This window comes from Pelophylax lessonae, assembly GCF_965119305.1.
Source record: "Pelophylax lessonae genome assembly, chromosome: 12".
Classification (NCBI taxonomy): Eukaryota; Metazoa; Chordata; class Amphibia; order Anura; family Ranidae; genus Pelophylax; species Pelophylax lessonae.
In genome coordinates, this window is record NC_138779.1 from 39,899,553 (window position 1) to 39,910,766 (window position 11,214).

The 11,214-nt window shown below is 47.4% G+C and overlaps 1 long non-coding RNA gene across 1 annotated transcript in view; it reads right to left on the minus strand.

The window, feature by feature from the left end:
• The window catches only part of LOC309567741, an 86,300-nt gene extending 77,439 nt beyond the window's left edge, over positions 1 to 8,861 (minus strand). Inside the window, exon 1 of the long non-coding RNA XR_014225957.1 lies at positions 8,762 to 8,861. This is a non-coding gene — a long non-coding RNA (uncharacterized lncRNA). The remainder of the gene's footprint in view (positions 1 to 8,761) is intronic.
• Positions 8,862 to 11,214: the final 2,353 nt, after the last annotated feature.

Below are 11,214 nucleotides of genomic sequence, written 5' to 3' on the forward strand. Positions count from 1 at the left end.
AGCCGCCGTTCACTGCACAGGGCTCTGAAGGAACGGCACGGGTGGCCATTCCATCATCGGCTGCATTAAAAGTAAATATCTCCTAAACGGTGCAAGTTTAGGAGATATTTATAGCACGTATAGGTAAGCCTTAGTCCCCATTCACACTAGCACGACTTGTCAGGAGACTTGGTCGCCTGACAAGTCGCCGTGGGTCGCCTGCCATTGATTAGCACAGGACCCGTTCTAATAGGAGCGACACAAGTCACTCCGACTTAGAAAAAGGGTCCTGTACTACTTTGGGGCGACCTGGAGGCGACTTGCATTGACTTCAATGATATGAAGTCCGTGCATGTCGCGCCGAGGTCGCGGTGCACAGCGTGCACCGCGACTTCACAGGTCGCCCCGGCAAGCCGTGTCGCCCCTGTGTGAATGGGCTCTAAATATAGGCTTACCTATAGGTAAATGTCAACAAAGTGGGTTTACAACCACTTTAAAGGGTTACTAAAGGTTATTTATTTATTTTTTTTTTTTAATATATAAATATTACACAGAGCGGCCCCAATCTTCCTTTTCTAGAGCCCTCTGTCAACGATCTTTGCTCCTCCTCTTTTCCGTGTGCCACCATAGCACTTTGTTTGCCATGGGGGGGAACACAGTGCATGCAAGCTCCTGAGCTCTGTGTGTCTATGGACCCGTACTCCATAGAGACACAGAGGGGCTTAGCTCCGCCCCCGCTTCCTCCTCACCGCATTTGACTGACAATTGCACGGTCGTGTGACACTGTACACAAAAAAAATGTATGTAATTTTTTCCCTACAAATAGAGCCTTCTTCTGGCGATATTTGATCACCACTGTGTTTTTCTTTTTTCCCCATGTACTATAAACCAAAACATTTTGAAAACAAAACAATATTATTTTTACTTTCTGAGAATATATATATACATACACACACACACACACACACACACACACACACACACACGTATAGATACATATATACACACACACACACACACACTAGTAATAGCACTGATCAGCGACTTATAGTGGGACTGCGATATTGCGGACAATGTGACACTGATACAATGATCAGTGCTAAAAATATGCACTGTTCCTCTACTGACACTGGCTGGGAATGGGGTTAAATATCCAGGGCAATCAAAGAGTTAAATGTGTGCCTAACTAGTGTTTTTGTGTACTGCATGTGCTGCTTTTACTAGGGGGAAGAGCTGGATTTTTTCCCCTGCTTTTAAGGGACACAAACTCATCCCTCCCCCCATCAGAACAGAGATCTGCCTTGTTTACATAGGCAGGGTTCCGTTCTGTGTGTTTTACCAACAATCACCGGGTGCTGACAGACATCCAGTGCCCGGCACCCGCAGATCGGCTTCTGCTGTAATTAGCGTAAACTATTGGCCCTATATAAATCCTGTGTAAGAATATATTCTGTAAGCTAGGAATGCTCACTGTGCCCCCCACTGGCAGAATACAATAGCACAGCAGGAGGCATCCCCCCCCCCCCCCCATTAACATTAAATGTGTTGATGTGCGAAAATTGAACAATTTTCTTTCCTTCTACTTATACCCATCTACAGCCAGCCTAGGTCCGACATGCTAACTGTTGGTTTCCACAGACCCTCAGTACATTTGCCTTCACCTCGCAAAAGCAACACCCCCCCCCCCCCCACCATGTTTCCTGGGCTCTGCTATCCCATCTTCGGGCTCAGGACCCGCATGGTGGGTGTTGCTGGGGAAAAGGGGAGACAGATAAGTGAAAGCTTATTTGCTGACCTCCCCTGGCTAGCAAAAACCCGGAAGAGATGAGAAATAACTTGATCTGTGCTCCATTAGCTTCAGTGGAGACATTAAGAGTCTACTAGTCCTCTGATACCTCAGTAAGGAGAACCTATAAGTATGCAGTCACATAGGGAACTACGGTCTAATATGTGATAGCAATAAAGTAGAAAAAAAAGCACTCAGACACTTCCAAATAATTACCAGCACACTTTATCTGTGCTGAATGACTGATTCCTGTGCACATGTGTGTGATGACATCACCCCCCACAGGCCAATCAAATGGCCAAAAACTCAGCACCCAGAGAGAGGACAGTGGCCAGTGAGGGATGTCGCCGGAAGGTGGAGGAAAGTATATTTGGGGGTGGGGGGGGGGGGGTTTGTGCTTGTTAGACTCAGTTCACACTATGTCAGATCCGACTTCGGGGAGACCTGCACGGACTTCATATAATGAATGTCTATGCAAGTCGCTCCAGGTCGCCCTGAAGTAGTACAGGAACCTTTTTCTAAGTCGGAGCGACTTGTGTCGCTCCTATTAGAACTGTTCCTGTACTATTCTATGGGATGCGACGGACCGCGACTTGTCAGGCTGACCAAGTCGCGGTCCAAGTCGGATCAGTGTGAATAGGCTGTAAATTATTTTTTAAAATTAAAATAACAAACATGTTATACTTAGCTGTTCAGTGACCTCTTCTGGAGTTCCCTGTCTGCACTCTCTTCTCCAAGTGCCCCCATAGCAAGTAACTTGTGCAGAAGCACTCCTGACCTGGGCTATCTGCATCCATAGACACGCAGCGTGCCTTGGCTACACCCTCTGCTCCCTCCTCACTTGGATTTGGCTGATAGCAGCAGGAGCCAATGGCTCCCGCTGTTCTCAGTAACACTGGTGGATGTAGAAGGACAGCAGGGCAAGGCTGCTGGAGGGGACAGCTCTGGATAGTGAGGTCAGGTAATGGTTTGCATTAAGGTAAAAAACCTTCTGCCTTTGGAACCACTTTAACTCTAAATGGTTTTAATAGCATCACCTATAGAAAATTTGGGGTATTGAAGTGGTTTCCATTTAACGGACGCAAGCAATTTTAACCTTCTGCTGACTGATCACAATAAATATACTGCAGCGGGCAGCAGGTGCAGGCACGGTCGCCAACGTACATGGAAGCTGTCGGATTGCCTCTGGGTGTGGGGCGCACTTGTACACGCACCCTGCTGTGAATGGACACAGCACGAGTTTGGCAACTGATTTCAGCCAATGATTTTGTCTGAAACCTGCTGATTGGCTGTATCCATCAACTGCACACAGAGTCCTGTGTTTTTGTAAACCGCAATCTGGCTGTTTCTTTTCCCTGAAAAGCAAGGAGAAAAAACAGCCAGATAGTAAAAGCAGAACACAATACACATTGTTAGGTACACATTTAACCCCTTCATTGAACTAGATGTTAACCCCTTCCCAACCAATGTCATCAGTACAGTGAAAGGGTTTAGTGTCACTAGCGATATCGGTGTCAGTTAGTAACCTCCTCAGCCAGTATTCATATTCTGAATACTTTATCAATCTGAATCTTACATGTAAATTCATTAATCTGAATGTTAAAACCAGACTGCCCACCACAAGTCGCTGATCACCGCCATCATCAATATAGTGTCATAGCTGCACAAATTCCAGTATATATATATATATACACACACACACACATACATACATACACACATACACACACACACACACAATATTATATACACACACACATACATACACCAAGGTATATAGATGCTATAACTTTCACATAAAAAACAATTTATATACACTTTAAGGGTAAACCCACCTTTCGTAGGGGGGAAAAAAAAAAAAAGTCGGCGAACAAACAACATAGCGTATACAATTGCGACACAAATCAGATTGTAATTGAATGTTTTTAAAAATTCCCTTTCCTTTTCAATCTGCAGTTGTTGTAATTTTCTGAAAATGCAATACAATATGGCCACCTGGAGGTGTTCTGTATACTGACCACACCCCCAGAAACATTTCCTGCTTGCGTGATTGGCTCCCCAATTTTCCCAGAAGTCTGCCTAAAATACAAGTCAGATTTCTGGCATCCCCTGCAACACAAATGTCATTTTTGGTGAGATACTCCCAATAGGAACACTTCTAAAGGGATGCAGACCCAGCAGATTTCCTCATTAGAGACCTGCAGCTGGCACAGCTGATAGATAATTATGAAACCACTCCCATTTCACCAACTCAGCACAGAGGAACAATCAATGATTTCTCCAGAATAACAAACGGTAGGAATCTGCAACAAAGTTTGTTAAAATCCCTGCAATGCACATACTGTAGATCACCCAGAGGGGAATGTTTTTTTCTCAACAAAAGCGGAGTTACGCTTTAAGCTAGCCATACAAAGTTAGAAAATAAGTAAAATAAAAAAATAAGTGTTAAATACGCTTTTCTATTTGACTTTTGAAACAATAGTGGGCTAATTGCTAATTTGCAAAAAACACACCGTCATGTTGGATTTTTTGAGCCTAAACGATCGATTTTCTCAACATCAGTAGGGGAATCAATTATAAACAGTTTGAAAAAGAAAAAAAGAAAAATAAATCTACAGCGCATGCTTGTGTTAAAGTGTAACCCCAGACCCCGTAATCGATCAACAAAAACTGTACCATTTATGTTCCTATTGATTAATAATATGTGGATAATTAGTGGCCACATATCAATACAACGATGGCGTTATGGTATGAACGTTCCACGGATATTTAGAAATCAGACTTTTTTCTAACCGTGTAAGGCCAGCATTAGGCCCCGTTCACATAGGGGCGACGCTACTTCGCACCGCGACCTCCGAGGTCGCAGTGCGAGCAGCGCGCCGCGACCTCGGAGCGGCCGCCACGGACTTCATAACATTGAAGTCTATGGCGGTCGCCTCCGGGTCGCCCCAAAGAAGCTCCGGACCCTTCTTGCTCCGGACCCTTCTTCTAAGTCGGAGCGACTTGTGTCGCTCCTATTAGAACGGGTCTGCAGCTTCCCTATGGGAGGCGACCTACGGTGACCTGTGAGGCGACCAGGTCGCCTCACAGGTCGCCTTAGTGTGAACCGGGGCTTACAGGGTTGTTTTTTTTACACACCAAAGACGTAGCAGAATACATTGTGGCCTAAATTTATGAAGAAATTAGATTTTTTTTTGTTGTGTTTTATAACAGAAAGTGTAACATTCTTTTTTTTTTTTTTGGTACTACCACCATTTTATTCTCCAGGGTCTCTGCCTTCAGAAAATACATATAGTTTGGGCATTTTAACTAATCTTTTATATTTTTTAACAAGTGGGCAAAAATAGCTCCGGTAAGGAAATGACACCGGAGGACAATCGGGAGACAGAGAACTGTCACCATATAACAGAAAGTACCAAATTAAAAAACAATTGGCTGAGCAGCAGTTTTACCCCCCCCTTGCCCCCTGCCTGAAATATTAACAATCCAGCAGTATTAAACACATACCACGGCCACAATGCTTAGCTTTGTGGCCACTATATGTCCACACAACTAGGGATGCACCGATCCAATATTCGGATCGGATATCGGCGCCGATATGGCCCTGATAACTGGATCAGGGGATCGGTAACACTGATCAACGGACCGATCCGGTTTTTGACTTTGACTTCCGACTTTGCGGTGCCGAACTGATTTACCACTTAAGCCCCGGAGGATTTGGCTGCTCAAAGACCAGGGCCTATTTTGCGATTCGGCACAGCGTGACTTTAACGGACAACTGCGCGGTCGTGCGAAGATGTACCCAAGTTAAATTGACGTCCTTTTTTTCCCACAAACAGAGCTTTATTTTGGTGGTATTTGATCACCTGTGCGATTTTTACTTTTTGCGCAAAACGTATTGCGTTTACTAACTACGGGAAAGATTTCTGTCATTTTTGTTTTTATTTTTTTTTTAACTAGTAATGGCGGCGATCTGCGATTTTTTTTGCGGGACTGCGACATTGGGACGGACAGATCGGACCCCTGACTGACATTTTTGACACTTTTGGGGGTACCAGTGACATTACTACAGTAATCAGTGCTATACATATGCACTGTTACTGTAAAAATGACACTGGCAGGGAAGGGGTTAACTTTATTGGTGATCAAGGGCTTAAGTGTGTCCCTAGGGGCGTGCTTCTAACTGTCAGGGGGCGTGGCTTGTTAGATCATCACAGAGACATATGATCCTACATAGCAGGATCGCATAGCCTCTGTGATGATTTAAGGGAGAATGACAGACGGCTGTGTTTACATCAGCCGCCTGCCTTTCTCCCTCTCCTGCGGGAGATTGTGAGTGGCCGGGGGGACATCGGAGCCGCCGGTCACTCGCGCGGGAACGTCAGGGGGCGAAAGCGCGCCTCCAGCGGCGTGCGCTCGACCCCTAGAGGCTCAAGGGCGAGCGACGTACCAGTACGTCACTTTGCCCAGGAGGGGCTGACCGCCACAGTATATAGTCGTGCGGCGATCGGCAAGTGGTTAAAAAAAAAAAAAAAAAGGTTCTTGCACTATTCAGGTGCGACTTGGATAGACCGCTGTGCATGAAGTTTCACTGATGTCAGGAAATTTGCACCACCCAGCGGCTTTGAAAACGTGCAAATTCAGGTTGCAAGAGTTCAAAGCTGCATCCAATGTGAATGAGGTGTTAGGCCCCTTTCACACTAACGATCCAATCAGATCCGACTGTCAGTTTTTCAGGCGGATCTGATCGGATCCTCCATGCATCCCTATGGGGCAGCAGATGTCAGCGGAGACACCCGCTGCTTTCCAATCTGATCCTGTCAGTGAAATCCGGACGGATGGAATCCCTATTTTCCATCCCTCCAGCGGATTGGATGAGAATAGACAGGCGGTCCGTTCTCATCCAAATCCCCCATAGAGAACAGCGGGGATCTGACAGCTCCATCTCCACACACAGAGCAGAGACAGAGCTGTCATCAGCAGATCGGCTCAGTCGACAAAACGGAGCCGTGTGAAAGGGGCCTAAGACCAGCGATGCACCGAAATTTCAAGCACCAACAAATATCGCCTGAAAATCGGGTTTTCAGCGTTGTGCCAAAAGCAAACAAAAGGTGCTGATAACGACTGCGATTTTACTGTGCTTATGGTGGGTTTTCATAGGTGATGTGTCTCAGATAATTCATCAAAAACACATTTGCCGCATTTGTCCTGCATTTCTGCGTGTGGCAAAACACGGGGGGGGGCACAAAGCAGAACGCCTGCGATTTTACTGTGCTTATGGTGGGTTTTCCATAGGTCATGTGTCTCAGAAAATTCATCAAAAACACGTTTGCCGCATTTGTCCTGAATTTCTGCGTGGAACGCACAAAGCAGAACGCCTGCGATTTTACTCTGCTTATGGTGTGTTTATTTATAGGTCCAGTGACTCGAAAAATGTGTTCTTGCTGCGTTTTCAGTGCATTTCAATGGGGAGGCGCTGACCAAATATGCACTAAAAATGCAGCATGAAGTCGCACTGACCTGCAGATTTGAAACTGTGCAACTTCAAAGTTCAACTTCATGTTTTGTGGAACGCCTGTAATTTTTACTGTGCTTATGGTGTGTTCTTTTTATAGATCATGTGACTCGAAAATGTGTTCTTGCTGCGTTTTCAGTGCATTTCAGTGGGGATGCGCTGACCAAAAAAGGACCAAAAATGCAGCATGAAGTCGCACTTTCCTGCAGATTTGGAATTGTGCAACTTCAAGTGGGGGGGTCGCATGTTTTTAAAGTGGGAATCGATGTGAACGAGAGGGGGGGGGGGGCTTACATGCAGAAACGGGTGTCAAGCATTGCCCAGCCTACTCGCTTCATCTGACCGCCCAATCTGCGTTTGTCGCCCCCAAAAAAGCTCCGCCTCTTTTGTTGCCCCCCAAAAAATCCCCGTATTGCTGGCACTAAACAGTTAGAAATTCATTCGAAATAAACAGTTTTTTGGGGCAACAACGCCGCTTGTGATTTTTTTTATCTACGCGTTTTGCTGTGAGAGCCGCACTATTCTGTCATGCGGCAGAATCGCACCGCGTCTGGGGTGTCACTAACAACGGGACGCAAATGCATGCGTTCTGCCGCGATTTAGAATCGCCTTATGTCAACAAGGCCTAATCGTTAACCGCACCCGAAACGCAGGAAAGCAAAAGGTCATCGGGGGGGGGGGGTCATCGAGGTGAGACGCACTTTTTTTTTTTACGTTTTTCTTTCGCTCGCTTTTCCCTTGACGCGCATAGAGCGACTTATGGGAGTGTTTTGCCGCGTTTCGTTTTTAACCCCCCCACATTAGTCCTACATTTTTGCTTGCGGCAAAAAAAAACACATAAAGCTGCAGAACGTGGCACAACGCTCTCATTGGTTGCTGCACACACGTCGCAGGAAAACCGCACAATAGAAAGACATGAAAGAAAGAAAAAAACGCACATTTTAAGTCGCAAGACGTGGGCGTGGCCTCAGATCCACCAATGCGGTGCAATAGGAGGAGCCCCAGATCTGTATACAATGTGTACTATAGAGATTGTACAATCAGATTGTATGGTGTGTATGAGGACAGAGGTGACACCCCTGGAATGCAGCTCCCCCTGTGGCTGGGAGAGGTGTTGCACCCTCTGTACCCCTCACTATGCCCCCCCTCCCCCCTGTCACCTCAGCACAGGGGGGGCCCCCACCACCTCCAGCTCGGGCTCTGATAGGCCATGCTGGGATTTGTGGTTCCCCAGACAGCTGGAGGGGGTCCAGGCCAGTCAGGAGAGGTGTCCCCCCTTCTCTGGGGCCCTCAGCTCCCCCTCCTGGGCAGCCAGGCGCCTCCACACACCTCCCCGGTACAGAGGGGGGCAGCCTCGGGCCCCAGCCAGGCGCTTCTTTTCCACAGCGACAACCATCACAGCCGGGCCCCTATGGGGCCCCATTCACCGGCCCTTCCCCGGGCCGCTCCCGCCCGCCACAACACCCGGCCCGCCAGCTCACCTGATCGCCCGCTCAGTGCGGTCCCGACGTGTCGGCCAGGAGAGGAACAAATGCAGAGGAGCGCCGAGACTACAACTCCCGGCATGCCTCGCCCGCAGACACCGGAAGAAGGTGGGAGAGGGTTCAACACGTCACAACTTTATTGACACTGACAGCAGACAGTGAACAGAGGGGCTGAGGACAGGGAGGACTCCACTGTAGATGGACTGCTGTGCCTCTCAGCTCCTCTGCTGTACATATGTCTGTTTTCCTGGCTGGATTTTACCCTCTATTTAAATTTTTCTTCTTTTATAGTATTATAAATGCGATTGTCGCCAAGAAAGGAGGCGAGGGACACCTGTCCCCGTGAAAACTGTCTAAGGCCTTGTGTACATTTGTGTTGCCCTCTGAAGAGAGATCCGTTACCCTTTAAGCCCCCGTTCACACCCAATCCAACTTTGAAATCGCATGGTTTCAAAGCTGCAAGCCAGTTCCACTTCAGGTGCGACTTGTCTGAGATGTGTGTGCGATTTCATGCACAGAGGTCTATGCAAGTCGCAGCTGAAATCGCAAAAAATAGTGCAGGAACCAATCTGCATTGAGCGCAAATCTGCATGCTTACACTCTAAGAATAAAAGTCCCACCTCCCAGTACAAATCTTTGCCCCCCCCCCTCCAAGCTAAAATCCTCTCTCCTCAAAGCCCCACAGCACAACACCCCCCACCTTAAAAAAAAAAACGTCTCCTAGCAAAAATCCTCTACCCCTCACATTTCTCCTTTGAGTACACTTCCCCCCTCCTAGCACAAACCCTCCTCCCCCCCCTAATCGTCTATACTAGCACAAATCCCCCCCCCAATTATCCATACTAGCACAAATCCCCCCAATCATCCATAGTAGCACAAACCCCCCCCCCCCCCAATAATCCATAGTAGCACAAATCCCCCAAATCTTCTATAGAAGCACAAATTCCCCCCCCCCCCCCTCAATCATGCATACTAGCACAAATCCCCCCAATTATCCATACTAGCACAAATCCCCCCCAATCATCCAGTGTAGCACAAATCCCCCCCACCAATCATCCATACTAGCACAAATCCCCCCCAATCATCTATAGAAGCACAAATCCCCCCCCCCCCTCAATCATGCATACTAACACAAATCCCCCCAATCATCCATACTAGCACAAAGCCCCCCAATCATCCAGTGTAGCACAAATCCCCCCCCCCCCACCAATCATCCATACTAGCACAAATCCCCCCCAATCATCTATAGAAGCACAAATCCCCCCCCCCCCCCTCAATCATGCATACTAGCACAAATGCCCCACAATCATCCATACTAGCACAAATCCCCCCAATCATCCATACTAGCACAAAGCCCCCCAATCATACATACTAGCACAAATCCCCCAATCATCCATAATAGCACAAATCCCCCCAATCATCCATACTAGCACAAAGCCCCCCAATCATTCATACTAGCACAAATCCCCCAATCATTCATACTAGCACAACCCCCCCCCCCCAATAATCATCCATACTAGTACCAATCCCCCCCCCCCCAATCCTCCATACTAGCACAAATCCCCCAATCATCCATACTAGCACAAATCCCCCCCTCCCCAATCATCCATACTAGCACAAATCCCCCATCATCCATACTAGCACCCCCCCCCCCCAATTATCCATTCTAGCACAAATCCCCCATCATCCATACTAGCACAAACCCCCCCCCCCCCCAATCATCCATACTAGCATAAATCCCCCCAATCATCCATACTAGCACAAATCCCCCCAATCATCCATACTAGCACAAATCCCCCCAATCATCCAGTGTAGCACAAATCCCCCCAATCATCCATACTAGCACAAATCCCCCCAATCATCCATACTAGCACAAATCCCCCCAATCATCCATAATAGCACAAAGCCCCCCAATCATACATACTAGCACAAAGCCCCCCAATCATACATACTAGCACAAATCCCCCCAATCATCCATACTAGCACAAATCCCCCCAATCATCCATACTAGCACAAATCCCCCCAATCATCCATACTAGCACAAATCCCCCCAATCATCTATACTAGCACAAATCCCCCCAATCATCCATACTAGCACAAATCCCCCCAATCATCCATAATAGCACAAATCCCCCCAATCATCCATACTAGCACAAAGCCCCCCAATCATACATACTAGCACAAATCCCCCAAATCATCCATACTAGCACAAATCCCCCCCAATCATCCAGTGTAGCACAAATCCCCCCCACCAATCATCCATACTAGCACAAATCCCCCCCAATCATCTATAGAAGCACAAATCCCCCCCCCCCTCAATCATGCATACTAACACAAATCCCCCCAATCATCCATACTAGCACAAAGCCCCCCAATCATACATACTAGCACAAATCCCCCCCAATCATCCATACTAGCACAAATCCCCCCAATCATCCAGTGTAGCACAA